The 16,960-nt window shown below is 47.5% G+C and overlaps 1 protein-coding gene and 1 pseudogene across 1 annotated transcript in view; both read right to left on the bottom strand.

Annotated features, from left to right (window-relative positions):
- LOC146172381 (piwi-like protein 1) overlaps positions 1–16,960 on the bottom strand; it is a 197,773-nt gene that overhangs the window by 59,958 nt on the left and 120,855 nt on the right. The gene's annotated exons all lie outside the window — the stretch shown is intronic.
- Positions 416–2,663, bottom strand: LOC146172384 (uncharacterized; annotated as a pseudogene).

Genomic DNA, 16,960 nt, shown 5'->3' with positions numbered 1-16,960 from the left:
AACCGAGATTCAGGCCATTCGTATATTTCGGTTGGCGACCATGAGCGAGCCCACCAAAGCGGAAAACAAAGAAACAAAATCGCGTGAAATGAGCGCTGCTATTGACAGGGTTCATACAGATTCAAAACGGGCGAATTCAAGGATATTCAAGGAATTTCAAGGCCCCGTTGGAGTATGTTTAAGGACTCAACACAATGCTACATGCAGCAGTTTTCAATATCAGGTACCAATTTTACTGGAAATCGAAAAAGAAGCATATCGAGGAACAGCTTGTATTGTGCTAAGCCAACATAATAAAGCCAGTATTGCACTAAGCTAACATAATTAAAATATGTTCAGTCTTGAAAAACACCCAGCAATGCATTGCACCAATGTCGAAGAGCAATCCATTCTGCAAAAACTGCTAATGGCAACATCAGGGCATCTCCTGCCGCTTTTCCTGGATCTTCTCATTGAGGCTACACAGTTCCTCAGTCTTGCTTCGTGCAGCCTTCCTCAGACTATTGGATCTGACAATGTACTTCAGATCATTAGCTGCCTCTGCCTTTTCAGCATACGTATCTGCTGAAGTCTGGAGGTCAGCTATTGTTGCATAGAGTTTTTTTATTTTTTTTTTCACCGCGACAATGTCTTCATCGATGCAGCGCCTCCGATTCCCTGACATCATCACATTGCTTCTTTTTTACTGCCTCCAGGTGTGCAGCATACTGCTGCCGGGCAGCTGATACAGCAGTCTTTAGGTCTTTTGTAATAGGGACATTAAGAATGCCCCCTGCCTTGTCCACAGCGTCGCATACAATATGTTGCGAAATATACGAGCGGTCCTTCAGGTTTTCTCCGGCAACCTGGCGGTTCACCCTAAACCCTTGCTTGCCCATGGCTGAGCACAAGCAAAAGCTTGACAACTTTCCAGAGTTCCAAATATGATAAATTAAAATTCATCAGCTCAGACAAGAACTCGTCCAACTTGTTTACATTCTTCTCAAACATTCGCAGGTTACGCATCTCTTCCTGCAGGAACTCGGTGTACTCGCCCAGTACAGAGTCTCTTTGGTGCTTAGAAATTCTGCCTGCTATAATGAGGGCATTCAACACTCTTCTGAAGCCGGCCAGGCATTCATCTGTTTTAGTACATATTTGCCGTGGGTCCAGAGAGGACAAACTCCTAACGATTGAGAACCTCAGTGGGCTTCTCTCATGCACCTTTGCCACACTGATCAAGAAGTGTTCGCATTTTTTGACAGTTTTTTGACAGTCTGTTCAGCAGCATGGCCTACATCCACCTTTTCAAGCGGAGTGTGGTTCTCGGTGCTTTCAATGTCCACCATCAGCACACCAGTGACTCCTTTTGCAGAAGACAAGACCGAGCACTTCAGAAACTTCGTCAGTAGCTTCCCGATTACTGTTTCCAAGTACCTTGCAAGAAAGAACACCATGGGCTGATCTGTTTGGTACTCAGTGAGGAATGACTTGAAGGTCATGGCCACACCTAGTGCAAATTGAAGCTTTGCTAGCAGTAAGATATCACTGGCAAACTCTCACAAGTTGTGAAATGATCCACATTTTGGAGGGCTTATTTCCTTCTTCCTTGCAGCTGCAATAAACTTCTTAACATCACACCACAATAGCAAGGCTCTCTCTATCACAGGCACATTCTCCAACCACCGGTGGGCAACAAAGTTCAGGGGAAACGTCTCCTGACCAGTAACTAGTGAGAAGTCTTCCCTCCTTGCAGGAGAATCATGAAAAGCGTGCTCAGACTGGAGAGCAGACAGTCAACTCCCCACTTACTTGTTGTAACACCTCCCTGTAGGCGTTGTGCATGGTGTGGAGGCCACAGGTCCCAATTTCCAGACACTGAACTTGGTATGCTTGATGCAGGTGCTCTTGGAAATTATTAAGTAAATTAAGGCTAACATTGGGACCATCCATTGAAATCTGAAGAATTTTCTCAAGAGGGAAAAGCTCGAGCGCACTCAGCACCTTTCCTTGGATGTCCCCGGATGTAGAGTGCTTCGTGCAGCCATGGTACCTCGTTGCCACCTTGCGAGACGAATTCTAAAACTGGATGTAAACATCCATTTGTTTCCTCTAGAGACAGTCGTTCGTGAACTCGTCGAAGAGTACCACGTAGTGATCACAATCTTTCATCTCCCGCTGCAAAGCAGATAAAAAGAAGGGCCTCAAACCATGGCACATTACGTAAGCACAATTTTTCTCTCCGCAAGAAAATGCTTTGTACATGTCACAGTCCGGTAGCATATGCTGGAATAGCTGGCCTGCTTCCAATGATGACCAATAGGAGAAATGCGATGTGACAACCTTCAAAGTCCACAGAATCTCTGCGTTCGTCACCAGCTCGTGTGCCTTGCAAGCATCGTCTAGCTTTCTTGATTGCGAAGGAGGCGGGACGGCTGACTTTGGCTCATACTTGGAACTAAATATTTTCAAACCGATCTGTTGGCTGCAATCTTCATGACACCAGCATGCTTAGCACTCTTCATATGGCTCTTTAACGCCGACTCGCCCATGGTGGTGATATCGAAGGTCTTGCTGCAAGGCCTGCATCTTGTGTGGTGCTCACTCGTCGTATCTGGTGCAATCCAGTCTTTGTAAGCGTCGTTGTGAAGCCACGTGCCTTGAAATTTGCATTTTCCAAGCATTTACTTTGCAGTCGGATGCTTCAGCCGCAACAAGTCAGATGCAGAAGCGACGTAAAAATGCGATGCCGTCAACCACCATAACAAAGCGTCAAAATCGAATTGGATTGAATCGGCTCAAGTTGGCTTTAAAGCCGAGTGGCTACAATGTGGACTCCGTTACAGTGTTCTAGAAGGTTTTGTAGTGGCAAAAGCGGCGCCTTCCCGATGAGGCTTTTTAGACGGTTGCCGCGACGTGGCGCTAGAGTCAACTCCTGGAGCAGATGCCGGACCGCCGCCAGTATGCGCGGCGCGCGGCTACGAGGGCCGATCAGACAATCGCGGCGTTCGTTGTGGCGTTATATCATAAACATCCACCTTTTTGCGCAATAAGGTAAGGGCCCCGTGTCACAGAAAATCTGGCGTCGGCGTTGCCGTGGGTTTAACGCCAAAATTAGCAGGAAGCAAAAAATAAAAGAAAAATAGCCTTGCAGACCCTTTTAATCGAACTCTGTTACATAGATGTCATAATGTAACGTACTGTGCCGCAATCTTTGTTTTTGCGCAGTGTTCAGGGTGGTGTCATACCATTTTGCTTCCCACTTCGTATCCATTTGCTTGACAAGTTGAAGGCTAGTCTGCGATATGGATTATAATCCTGACAACATATATACGTACGACCTCTGACTGCATGCTGGTGACTAAGTGTAGGCGTCCACCGAGAACCGAGACAGATACTGTACCTTCCTTTCCCCAAAACCCAACATCAACAAAAAACAAATTTGCGGATTGAAGGCGGCGTTGAAAGCTCTACCATGTCAAAAAAAGAAAAAAGCACTCTAGCAAGAGTCTTCTATATTTTCTCTCTTGCCTTTTTTCCCGCCTGGCTGGCAATGAAAATGCATAAAACCGAATGGGTCCTTGCTCCCTACTCTAGTTGGCTGCAGGTATAGTTATTTCTTTCAAGATCAGTGGTTACGTGAAATATATATGACTTCCCGACACTCGTTAAAATAAACAATACAGGCCATTACAATTATCACTGCCTGTATTTAATTGGTAGAATAACTGTGCGCAACATAAATCTGCAAGAGTACCAAAACTATGACTGTAATAAGGGGAACAATACCAATATATAATATGGTTGCATATGGCACAGCTACACAAACAATTATCGCTGCTTTCAGACAAGACAGTGGAGTAAAACTGCAGAAATGAGAGAGAGAGAGAGAGAAATAAACTTTATTTCTTCAAACAAAAAGACCAGTTTTGTCCAGATCGAAGCTCTGGGCGTGTTTGGTCAGCTTAGGTGCAAGCCTGAAACGCGTTCTGCGACACGATCGACGATAATGACACTTTGCTCAATTTTCTGAGCACACACAGGGAAATATAAAAATGGAAAACCTGCTGAAAACATATTTTCACGGACATTTATTGCAGCAACAATGAATTATATAATCAAAAACTTGTTCCTTATACGCCATAAAAATGCACGCATGTAAAATAGAAAGACAAAGGTAGATTATATTTTTATCTTCACAGTGAGCACGAGTGAGAATATACAGTAAACCCTCGTTAACTCGAAGCTGTAAAATCCGGGAAAAATTTCGAGATAAGCGAAGTTTCGAGTTAAGCAAAATGCCGAAAATTTCTGGCTACAATCCCTGACGATCCGTCGCGCGCCACCAACGCGTTGCCGCTGGTGCACACCGCACGGAGTGATGGGAATCTGCGACAGAGAGGCGCGTTTTCAGCGCTGCTTTGTTAGCGCCCCGTCGTCATTAGGTCAAGGGGAGTACAGTTACGCTATATCCCTTTCCTAACACTACACAGCTGGAAATACAATAAGAATGATTAATTTTTTGTATCACATCGCGTTTAAAAAAAAAGGTCTCAGCGCAGCGGTATGCTGCTACACTGCGATTCAGACTTGCATTGCAAGCAGTGACTTTTTCCTGCTCCTTTCGAAAATTAACAATATCTAGCCACACTAGCCTTTTTATTCTTTTTTACTACCCTGCCAAGCTTTTACTGAATTGTCTCGATGTGCTCATATATGCACGGATCAGACGAAGTGAGCGTCTGCAGGTTCTTCGCTCAAACCGGACTAAGAAAACAAACTTTGCTCGCAAAAAGAAAAAAAAAAAAAAAGACGACGAAAATTGAGTAGCCCAAAGCCTTCTGAGATTGTCTGCCCCGCGAGCTGCATCTGGGTGACACGGCAAATTTTCTAAAAAAAATCAGAACCTGAGCGCGACAGTGACGAGTGGAAATGCTTTGGCGGCCCTCGGCGCGCCCGTCGACGCTCCTCTGCACAAGGGGAGCGTTTGTAATAAACGCAAAAGAATTCTCAGGACAAACAACTTTATTATTTTTGAAGGGAGACTGGGTAATGCTTGCCTGCTTTACGTTGGCATTCGGCCCGACAAAGCGTCCTCAAGCTGCTAAACGCGTCGCATGTCGCCACCGCTGCATTCAACTTTGTTGCGGAGCAAGCGTTGCAAACAGCACATACATAACAAAAATCAAAGTCAACGCTTCGTGCCCATAGCGCGACGAAATCGCTGAAATGCAAAATGCCCTGACGCAATAAACATTGCAAAAAAAAAAATCGCTCTTGCCGGTATACACATGCAGAGGACAGCTGACCGAACCACGCGAGCGGCGCTCACGTGACTGCTCCCAAGGTGAAAGGCTGTGTCCGCAGGAATTTTGTATTGCATTCAGCACTTAGTATAGGAACAAAGTGCTCGCTCGGAGCCCCTATCCCCTTTCGGTCCTTCCGGTCAAAATTTCGAGATATCCGCATTACGCCCGAAAAATGCTTCGAGATAACCGGGAGCTAATACATAGCATCTATGGAAGGTGAACGCACGGCATGAAAAATTTTCCACTTAACCGATTTTTCGAGATATGAGAGTTCGTGTTAACGAGGGTTTACTGTATATGACAACCGTAAGTAAACATTGCACATTTTGAAAACAATTAGCAGTGGTGCAGGTTTGGCTCCTTCGGAGGGAGTCACTAGTAGTTCGAGCTTGGATGGAGAGGGAATAAAGAGGGGAACTGAGAGAGAAAGCGGGTGGCGCACAAATCGCTTTAAGAAGGAAATATTTAAATGTAGCTTTTTGCTCAGTTCATGACACATACTCGAAAAAGGGAACTGATACATACGCTCTGCCAGTGTCCTCGACATTATGGGACGTAAAACAGCTCACAATAAAACGAAGCTTTGGCACTTGCAACATATTTATTATTTTTCATGAGACCATTGTCATACTATTTTTCCATCAATCGAGGAGCGTCTGAACAGTCCCGAAAAGCTGGAATAGAGATCTTAAAAAAGTAAATACTTGTAAATTACATTTCTGCAAATTCATGTACTTTAAGTACACTTTAATAGAAAGTGAATTACATAAACTGGGCAAAATATGACTAATTTCACTACACAAGAAGAGGAAGAAACGAAAGAAAATTTCTCTCTCTCTGTCTCTCTCTTATATATACACATATATAAGAACAGCATGGTTGCTTTGTTGGACGGGCGACATACAACCTATATCGCGCAAGCTGCGAGCAAAGCGACAATTCGCTTAGTCGATTGCCTTAAAAAAATCGACGAGACTTGGCGCGAGTGCAGAATAATTTACACCATTGTGTGGCGAAACCGACTTATTTTTCTCAGTCTCGGGATTCAGAAAACATATAATTGATTCTTTCTAAAACACTGCGAAGTTTTTGAAACGACAGAGAAGGAATGTTACCACTGACAAGATAAAAAATCATTGCCTGCTTTATATTCATGCAGTCTTTAAATTCAAGCGCAGAAGGCCTCAGATCCTTGTCAAATACTACTGGGGGGTCTAAGACCTCCGAGCCCTGACTTAGATTTAAGCGCTGACAGGCACAGGCAAACACCCCGTAATTAACGCATTAAAGGTATAAGTCGGATGCGATCGACCTACGTTTAGCGACTAAAATTAAATGTACAACGGTACAACTTTACCACATAAAATGCCATCCTCTCAGTACTCATGTGATTCCAATTGATCAGAACACTCTCCTGCTTTTTTCTTGTTTTCTATCGCAGGAAGCGCTAGCGTGAACGAATAAAAAAGAAAACGCGTCTATGAGCCCAGTATTCCATCGAAATACACGATGTCAAGCAATCTATAATCAGTTTTTAGCGACAGAAAAATAGCGCACTGACGAGAAGACAAAAGACCATTGATCGCACGTACGAGCTCCGATTTTCAACAGGTCACCAGAAATGGGAAAGGCTAGCCTGAGAGACCTCCTTTAGAGGTCATCTATAGTTCATTCTGGAGATGTATTCGACCGCAGGAACGAATATTAAGGCAAACTAAGGAACGAAAAAGGGTATAAAAAATGCTCTGTTGTGATGTTTCCCTGCTCCAGGTAGTTTTTCAATATTCATAAGTTTGAGAGTGACACCCTAATGTGTGTCTCTTCCGCACTGCGTTCAGGCTGCTTGTTTGCGGCTACCGTGGAGTGGTGCCACATGTGTGAAGGAATCCCCCCGTGTTCTCGCCCCCGTGCATATTCCTAACTATTTTTGTTCACCCCAACCCAACTACCAGCCGAATTCGTTGCTTTTTTTTCCAACGGCAGCGATCGCTTCTACGCCGCACAGCGAAGCAGACAGCCAACTTTTCTCCTCTAGTATTCGACGAGAGCGCCGCGCGCGGCCAACCGCTTTTCTTGCCTCAGCGCCTCCCAGCGAAACGCGCCCCACTTTTGCCACTACAAACAGCCTTCTAGAACTATTTTTGTTCACCCCAACCAGACTACCAGCCGAATTCATCGCTTTTTTTCCAACGGCACCGCTCGCACTCGCTGCGATGCGCCTCGCTTCTACGCCGCGCAGCGAAGCAGACAGCAAACTTTTCTCCTCTAGTATTCGACGGCGGAATACTGTCGTCGTGCAACGTTGGCTATATTAGCACAAACTGATTTTTTATGCCTGAAACACGGTATTTAAAATACAAATATTTCAACCGCATTTTTTTTTCCTGGTTAATAACCATTTGCATGCAGTATGCTAGGAATTCAAGGGTTTTCAAGGACCTGTGCGCACCCTGGTCTCCCACCACGTGTGCAAAATGGCGAACTTTTGGTTGGTTAGCTGTGTCGACTGCTTGCGGTTTGGGGCCAATTTGAGAAAGTCTCTCCGTTAGGCCTAGTCGGCGTAGCACTGTTCCCTCGTCGTGACCAGTGTGAAATGCGCAATATTTAGATTCCAGATTCGTTATTAGCTTCACAAAGTAGCGAAAGGAGATAAACACGCCAGGAAATGCTGCATCGTCGCATCTGGTTATCTGCAATCAACGACGAAGTGCCGACGCTCCGCGTCCGCGATGGCCTGATAACGGCATAGCATAGCTGGTCGTGCGAAGCGTGATAGCGAGGAGCGGCATGACTTTGTTGAGGCAATTCTTGCCGTGTACGGGCACCTTAATCGTGATGATGCAGATAAGTAAGTGATGCCTAAGCAGTATTCAACGCCAGGATAGATCGCCCTGTGAGGCAGTGCTGCGACCGGCCGCAGCAGCAGTCGTGAAACAGCGTCCCGAGACAAGCAGAATCCCAAACCTTGTCAAAATAAACTTGCTTCTGAATGCTACGCGGTGCAAGACGAGCAATGGGCGCTTATCACTAGTTGCAGGCTGACTGCGTTTACAGCACGAACGTGAGAATGTCGATCGCGCGTCAGATCTTGGCACCAACTTTTGCAGAGGTCACGATGCAAACGCACTCGTCTTGGTGGCGGCCTCCGGACCATGCATTCTGTTCGCCAGTAATTTCAATCGTTCGAGGGAAATTATATTGGTGGTAAATGACGCACTGACATCGGCAGCCAGTCAGAACACACTTTAATGTGTTATTGTTAGCTGCATATTCAAACTGTTACGTCAATTATGCTGTGCCGCGTGGTGCTGCGCATGTGAAAGAGGACGACGCAGTGGATGTGCGTGGACTCGTTCTGGGACAAGCCTTACTGAGACTTACTGTGCGTAGCTTTCATGCATCCCTCGTATATTTCGTAAATATTAAACCCATTTCCCCGTAACATTACATATTTGTGAAAGAAGGCCAGGTCCAGACTGGACGGCAAGGTCGTGAAGGCAAGGCAAGGTATGCCGTGTCAGCGTTTAATCTGATGGAGAAAACCCAAGCGCGTGCCGGAGCCGGAGCCGCGGGACGGTGATGATGGTATGTACAAGAGGAAGAAGAAGATCATGGTATGTACAAATGAAAGAAGATCCGTGGAGGGCTCACACAATCTGCCCAGGGGGTCGGAGCGGCCCGTGTGGCCGCTTCTAACCAACCGATGTAATGCGGCGCACAAACGGCTTCAAGCGAGATACATGAACAATTTCGGTTCCACGGTGGCGTCGGTCAGCTGGGGGATCAACAGGTGTGACTTGGTAGTTTACTGAGGAAGTTTGGTTGATTACCTTGTAGGGACCAAGATAGCGGTGCTGAAATTTATCACTAAGGCCAGGGGTGCGCAGTGGTGTATAGAGCAGTACTTCGTCACCAGGATGAAAAGAGACCACGCGATGCTTTGAACCGTAGCGACTCTTGCGGTCTTGCTGGCACGCTTCTGTGTTGAGGCGGGCAAGATGACGGCATCTGGCCACACGGGATAAGAACTGGGCTGGTAATGATGAGGAGTAGTCGGGCGTAGAGAAGAAGGAAGTGTCGAGGATTGTAGTGGGAGGACGGCCGAAAACGAGGAAAAATGGGGAATAACCGGTAGTCCGCTGTACTGCAGTATCATAGGCGAATGTGACGAATGGTAGAACAGTATCCCAATTTCGATGATCCGGTGTGATGTACATGGATAGCATATCCGATAGGGTGCGGTGAAATCGCTCAGTCAGACCGTTAGTCTGCGGATGGTAGCTTGAGGTTGTCTTATGGAGGGTGGATGACGCACGAAGAACTTCGGATACGACTGTCGATAAGAAGGCCGTCCCGTGGTCACTTAGAAGCACCCGAGGAGCGCCATGACGCAATACAATTGACCGCAAAAAGAAATTAGCTACCTCTTCAGCGGAACCAGTCGGTACAGGGGTCGTCTCAGCATAGCGTGTAAGGTGGTCGACAGCTGTTATAATCCAATAGTTACCCTCATTGGAGAGAGGTAGGGGACCATATAAGTCGATGCCGACTACGTCGAATGGTGTGGCGGGACAGGGAATGAGCTGTAGGAGACCAGCAGGGGAAGAAGTCTGCCGCTTGCGACGTTGGCACAGGTGGCAGGAAGCAACGTATTTAGCTACGGTGGTAGACAGGCCAGGCCAAAAGAATAGTCTTTTCACGCGGTCGTATGTTTTGTTAAAACCAAGATGTCCTGCAGTAGCGTCATCGTGGAAAGCCGCTAGTATACGTGGGCGAAGCACACGCGATACGACTAGGAGCCAGCGAGTTCCATCAGGATAATACACGTAGCGGCGTAGTATGCCATCTTCAAGCTTGAAATTGCGAAGCTGTCGGCGAAGCCTAGCGTTGGGTGGGCTCGAAGCGCCGATCAAGCAGTCGATGATGGGTCGACAGTAGGCATCAGCTAATTGCTGTGAGTGGAGAGCGTGCTTGTTCTCAGAGTCGCCAAAAGAAACTGCAGTGATATGCGTCGGTGGAAGCGATGATCGGCTGTGGTCAGAGGTGGAAATGCATTGTGAAAAAAAACAGCAGGCTGATTCCGAAACCGGGCAGCGAGAAAGAGCGCCGGCGTCTTGGTGTTGGCGGCCCGATTTATAAACGACGTCGAAATGGTATTCTTGCAGGCGTAGAATCCAATGGCCAAGTCTGCCTGTCAAATTTTTCAATGAAGATAACCAGCAAAGAGCATGGTGATCGGTCACAACTGTGAAATGCTGACCATATAGGTAAGGCCGAAACTTTTGAACAGCCCAGACGACGGCGAGACATTCCTGCTCGGTAATGGTGTAGTTTTTCTCAGCTGGAGTCATGGTCTGACTGGCGAAGGCAATCACTTTCTCACATGAAGTTGCATCGCGCTGCAGAAGTACAGCGCCAAGACCGTGACCACTGGCATGCAGGATGGTAGGAGCGCTGTCACTGAAGTGGCCAAGAACTGGATCTGATGTGACGGCGTGCTTTAGGTCGTTAAAAGCAGTGTTGCACTGTTCAGTCCACACGAAAGGGCTGCGCGCTTTAAGTAGTTCATGAAGTGGCGCAGCAATAGTTGCAAAATGTCTTATAAATCGCTGGAAATAGGACGCCAGCCCGAGGAAACTGCGCAAATCTGTAATCCGTTGCGGACGAGGAAAGTTCAAGACCGCGGTTATTTTTTCAGGGTCTGGGCGAATGCCGTCATGGCTAACCAGATGTCCTAATATTTTAATTTCCTTCTCTGCAAACTTCTTGGTGTTGAGCTGAAGGCCCGCTGAAGCAAGACACGTGAGGACTTCATTCAGGCGCGTGAGATGGTCAGTAAAAGTTGACGAAAAGATAACAATGTCATCCAAGTAACATAAACAGGTTCTCCATTTGAGGCCACGAAGTACAGTATCGATCATTCTTTAAAATGTTGCGGGTGCGTTACAAAGACCGAAGAGCATAACATTAAACTCGTAAAGTCCGTCGGGAGTTGCGAAAGCGGTTTTTTCTTTGTCGTCCTCATGCATAGGTATTTGCCAATAACCTGAGCGGAGGTCCAGGGTCAAGAAATATTCGGCACCTTGGAGAGTCAAGGGCGTCATCAATACGCGGAACGGGTAGACGTCTTTGCGGGTAATTTTGTTGAGTGCGCAATAATCAACACAAAATCGTACTGATCCATCCTTTTTTTTAACTAATTCTACTGGGGAGGACCATGGGCTCGTTGATGGACGAATACTATCGCGACGGAGCATGTCATTGACATTTTCTTCAATTACTTTTCGTTCCGAGAGAGAAACCCGATAAGGTCGTCGGCGTACAATTGAGTTACCTTCGGTAAGGATGCGGTGATGTGCAACACTAGTCCGTCCCAGTGGTGGGGAAGTGGCATCGAAAATGGCTTGGTGGGCTTGAAGCAATTGCAGCAATTCTTGACGGTGTGGCATGAGGTTCGGATTGATTGTCTTCGACAGCATGGAAAGAGAGACTTGCGATGAATCACGTTGCGGAGGTAGCGGGGCAGTGAGCACCATCATGGATATAGGGTGAGCATCCACTATGCATGGCAGGGAAGTTCCTTTAGTCAGCACGAGGGATTCACGGGAAGTGTTCGTGGCAGCTACTATTGCTGAGCTGCTGCGGAATCGTACAAGACTTTATGGGAAGGCGATTCCACGTGCAAGATGACGATGAGATGGTGCGATGAGTACATCCCCGTCACTGATGTGTTCGGAAACAACGGTAATAAGTGTTTCGCACTGTGGAGGCAGTACAGTACCAGCTGCGGCAATGAAGAAATGATGCCGTGCAGAAATGTCAGATGAAAAATCACTGTCTGTCATATGGATGACACGGTCGCCACAAGAAATTAACGCTGAAGTGGTTAACAAAAAATCCCATCCAAAAATCCTCAAATGCGCACACGGTGAAAGCACAGCAAACTGCACATGGTGGCGGACGCCGTCTATAACAACTCGAACTGTACACTTTGCTGAAGGGTGCAGAGGGACGCCATTTGCTCCACGAAGTTCAGGTCCATCGTATGGTGTCGTTACTTTCCGCAAACGGTGCCACAAACCAGCATGAATAACAGAAAGTGCAGCTCCTGTGTCAATCAAAGCTTCGACCGGTAATCCTTCAGCTAAAACGGAAATCATATTATACGACTGATGAGGAGGACTTTTTGTAAGTTCGCAAAGTGCAGTTTCTCCTCTGGAAACTGCATCGCTTAGTTTTCCGAATTACGGACAGGAACAGTTGTTGCTGGCCGAAGTAGCGAAATAGAGCGGCGGTATGGGGAAGGGGACCGGCGTCGGGATACATGAGCCCCACTTGGTTCAGACGAGGATAGAGCGGCGGTATGGGGAAGGGGACCGGCGTCGGGATACATGAGCCCCACTTGGTTCAGACGAGGATACCGGCGGTGGAGAGAATCGACGAGGTTGGCTGGGAATGGGTCGTCGCTGATAATATGCAGGTATGTCACTTTCGAAGGCGTCATAACCACGTCGCTCGTTCTGAATGCGTCGGCGACAAAAGCGAGATATATGTCCTCGAATTCCACAATAATAGCACACTGGGCGAGAGGGGCGCCAAGGTGCGTAATAGGGTGGCGTCGGTTGAGCAGTCGTCATGGCGTTGATGTGGTTTTAGGGTGGTGCTTGGGGGGGGGAACAAAAGGAGGAGGGGATGCAGCAACGTGAGCGTAAGTTGGTGCTGGGCGAGGTGCAGGAGGATCAGGTGTGACAGGGTGGTTGATAGTGGCCAACTCTTCTTTAATGATGTGGCGGAGGCCGGCGTCATTAGAAGGAGGAGACGAATGATCGCACCCGTGCCGGCAGAAAGGGCTGAGGGCTTGGAGCTCCTCGCGGATTATGGCTCGAATCATGGCTCGTAGATGAAGGTCAGTAGAGGTCGGGGCAGTAGTGAAGCCGGGCTACAATCGGGAGGACTGTAGCTGGTCGAGGCGTTGGCAGGTCGTTATAATGGAATCAACACTTGATGGATTTTGGGCAACTAGGGTGTTATAAACCACCGAATTGATTCCCTTCAAGACATGGAGTACACGTTCAGATTCCGGCATGGTGGGACTGATACGCCGACAGAGTGCCAGCACGGCCTCTATGTATGACGCATAGGACTCATCGAGACCTTGACTGCGGATAGCGAGCTTGTTCCTTGCGATCTCCGTTCGAACAGCCGGGTCGGCGAAGTACTGTCGGAACTGCTGCTTGAAGGTGGGCCAGTTTGTGGTATGGGGCTCGCGGTTAATAAACCAATTTCTGGCGACCTCAATAAGGTAGAAAGATACGTTCAAAAATTTCAAAGCATCATCCCACCGGTTGTAGGCACTGCAGCGTTCATAAGTGTCAAGCCAGTCATCGACGTCTTCGTCGCGACGACCAGCAAACAGCGGCGGGTCGCGTTGTCGTGTGGGCACCATCGGAGGCGGCGGTGTAGCCGAGGTAGAGGGTCCAGCCGGGCCGGGACTGCTCTCGGTTGACATGACGATGGTAGTTGTTAAACGGCGACCGGAACGTAGCCCCAGTGAGAGGCAGGGCACAAGGCAGCAAGGGGATCGAATTTCACCTCCACCACTTGTGAAAGAAGGCCAGGTCCAGACGGCAAGGTCGTGAAGGCAAGGCAAGGTATGCCGTGTCAGCGTTTAATCTGATGGAGAAAACCCAAGCGCGCGCCGGAGCAGGCGCCGCGGGCGATGATGATGGTATGTACAAGAGGAAGAAGAAGATTATGGTATGTACAAATGAAAGAAGATCCGTGGAGGGCTCACAATATGCTTATAGCACCACTTGGTGACTCTAGATAATTTAGAAATAAATATCTTCTCCACAAGATCTTACAAGATCCCCAAGGCTCCTCCAAACAAAAGTGCATCAAGGAAAATGAGTGTGATTATGTTCCCGGAGGGTTTTAATACCAAGTGTGTCCGATTTCATGCTCATGTTTGCCGTACACAAGTTCAGGCTATGTTTTGAAACTTCTTTCTTCGTTTTCTCAAAAGTGTTTTCTTAGCATGACATACGCTGTTGCTCAAGGTATCTTTTGTTTTCTCAAAAGTGTTTTTCTTAGCATGACATACGCTGTTGCTCAAGGTATCTCTTGATGTAGTGGTCGGATTTCAATCATTCTTGATGTATATGAAAGTTTATACATCCTTCTGTGCAACTACAGTACAACCTCGATGTAGCGAACTTCAATTTAACGAAACCCCCAATGTAACGAAGTAGCTCAGTTTTGGTACCTTTGGGCACACAGAACACAATGTATTTTTAGCCCTCCTATTACGAAGTAAATTTCACCGAACTTTCAATGCCTGGACAAAGGTGTACCACGATCCTGAGTGGTTGAGAGCAGTGTCTATCAAAGCCCACGCAGCCTGAAAATAAGCGCAGTGCGGCCAAGGTGGGTCGACCTTGGCGCGGCGGCGCAGCAGAGCCGAGCGCGCTTAGAAATGTGATGATGATGATGATAAGACATGGCATACGCTGCGCCATCTGATGTACTACGCGGGAGACGCAAACATGGTGTCCACTAGGCGGCACTAGCATCGGCTCAGTTTAGGCGCCGCAGCGCAGCATGCAGGCTCCCTACTCAGTTTATGCCTATTTTTTGCGAAGCACATGTCGGCGTGCAGCGTGTGTGCATTTGTTAGTGGTCACATTGTCGCGTGACTGGTAACCTGTCCTTCCTCGTCGTCGTAGTCGCAACGCTTGTCTGGTGGCTCCGTTCCAGCAGCAAGAGTGGCAAACGAAAAGTGCTCACTCTAGAAGTGAAGGCCAGCATACTGGATGCCGTCACGAAGGGCGAAAAGAAGAAAGATGTCGCCACAAAGTTCGAGATACCACAAAGTTCGCTCTCCACAATTCTGAGCTCCAAGGAATCCATCATCGACTCCTTAAAAAAAGGGGGCAAGCAGCCAGCGGAAAAGGTTGAACCCAGCAACCTATGAAGACGTGGATAAAGCCGTTTTCAAGTGGTTCGTGTCAACCCGGGCGCAAAACATTACCATCGGTGGTGCGGTCCTACAACAAAAAAGCAAAGGATTTCGCATGCCTGCTTGGTCGCGATGACTTCCAGGCCAGCAGCGGCTGGCTGCATAGGTTTAAGGGGGGACATAGATTCTAAAAACTATTCTTCTTAATTTTCGACCAAACTTGATAAAACTCGGTAGCCTGATTCAGTTTCTTGCACCGATTTCACATATGTAACTATTTTTCCAATTGGCCAATTGGTTCAAAAGATAGATGAAATTAATTGTTCACAATTTGCAGAAACAATGAAAACGTAACCACACTAAAAAAAATTCATATTCACACTTTGCTAGGTACTAGAAAGCATAATGTATACAGTGTTAGGAGCACTTTTTTGATAAAACAAATATTAGCGATGTTATAGCATTTCAAAGTCCACCATTCAAATTTGGGTGCCCTACTGTCTGACCTAGAGCAAAATTAAAAAATTTTTTAAACGTAAATTGCAAAATCTGCTCCTAACATTGTGTGATTTGCACTTTTAGTTACATGCCACAACAAAAATTATGGTTCTACCTCCATTGAAGGCAGAGATATCACTTCTGCAAATAAGCAAGAAGTCAAGAATCGGTGTTTTGTAAAAATGAGAAAAAAGATTGGCTCGCAAGCTCGTGCCCATTTGTTTCTGTACATGGTTGATACAGTCTTCTTTCTCAACTGAAATGTACCCATACACCCGGGCATCCTGCAGCGCAAGAAAAGCGCGGCTGTCACCATCTCAGAGTAGGGTGGTGCATCTCAGGTTGTGCCGTTGCAGTGATCTCTCGAAGAGGGTGAGAGCAGCCTCAACTTCCGTTTCACCAGCCTTCTTGGCGGTGTTTTTCTGGCATGCATGGGTCTCCTTCCAAGCCTTGTATGCCGGGTCACCTTCGCTTGGGGCACACTCGCAACCAGTGCAAAAATTACTCAGGACCACTTAATTGAGAACCAGTACTGTAAACAGCTCTATGACCGTGCCAACGCCGATATGGGACGAGTGGCCGCGTGTCATCCAGGAACCATCATAGACAAAGCAATGTTTCCGGGATTCGCAACCTGCAACTCATCATATAGATTCCGGACCGATTGTGCGCACAGAGACGTTTGCTTCTCGGCAGCAAGAGCTACCGCAGGCGCCAGCTTCTTCTTCGCGTACCTTTGCCAAGTTTTGTTGTGGAGGCCATGGTGCGAAATGTTCATGGTCGCAAAACGTCATTGAGTGCCGTGTGCAGATTCCCGGTGGCTTGCATCGCGTGCGCAGCAAGGACGCTCACAACGAACGGGTTGCACTTCTCTTTTCCGTTCACACGGGGCGAGCTCCACGCCGACGCAACATCACCGCATGCATGCGCACTCGATAATCATCTTTATGACGAGGCCATATTCACGTTCACCTTTCCCTACCGTGCCGCTACCGCCGCACACCGTGCACTTCACAAACGACATCAACGCGTTCATTGAGTCCAAACTGGCGGCAACGAAGCCAGTCTCGATATCCGATGGCGCGGCCGCAACATCGTCAGCGTGAGTGAAAAAATCCATCTTTCGCTTGGTGGCCAGTGTTGACGAAAGAACTTGTAGCTTTTCTTGGGTTTCCAATTCTCTTTGCAACAACTCCGTGCACTGCAATATTTTGGT

Source organism: Amblyomma maculatum, unplaced genomic scaffold (assembly GCF_055883805.1).
Source record: "Amblyomma maculatum isolate TAMU_Amacu unplaced genomic scaffold, ASM5588380v1 scaffold_13, whole genome shotgun sequence".
In the NCBI taxonomy this organism is placed as follows: domain Eukaryota; kingdom Metazoa; phylum Arthropoda; class Arachnida; order Ixodida; family Ixodidae; genus Amblyomma; species Amblyomma maculatum.
The sequence above is the reverse complement of the archived record's forward strand: the minus strand, read 5'-3'. Positions and strand labels throughout refer to the sequence as shown.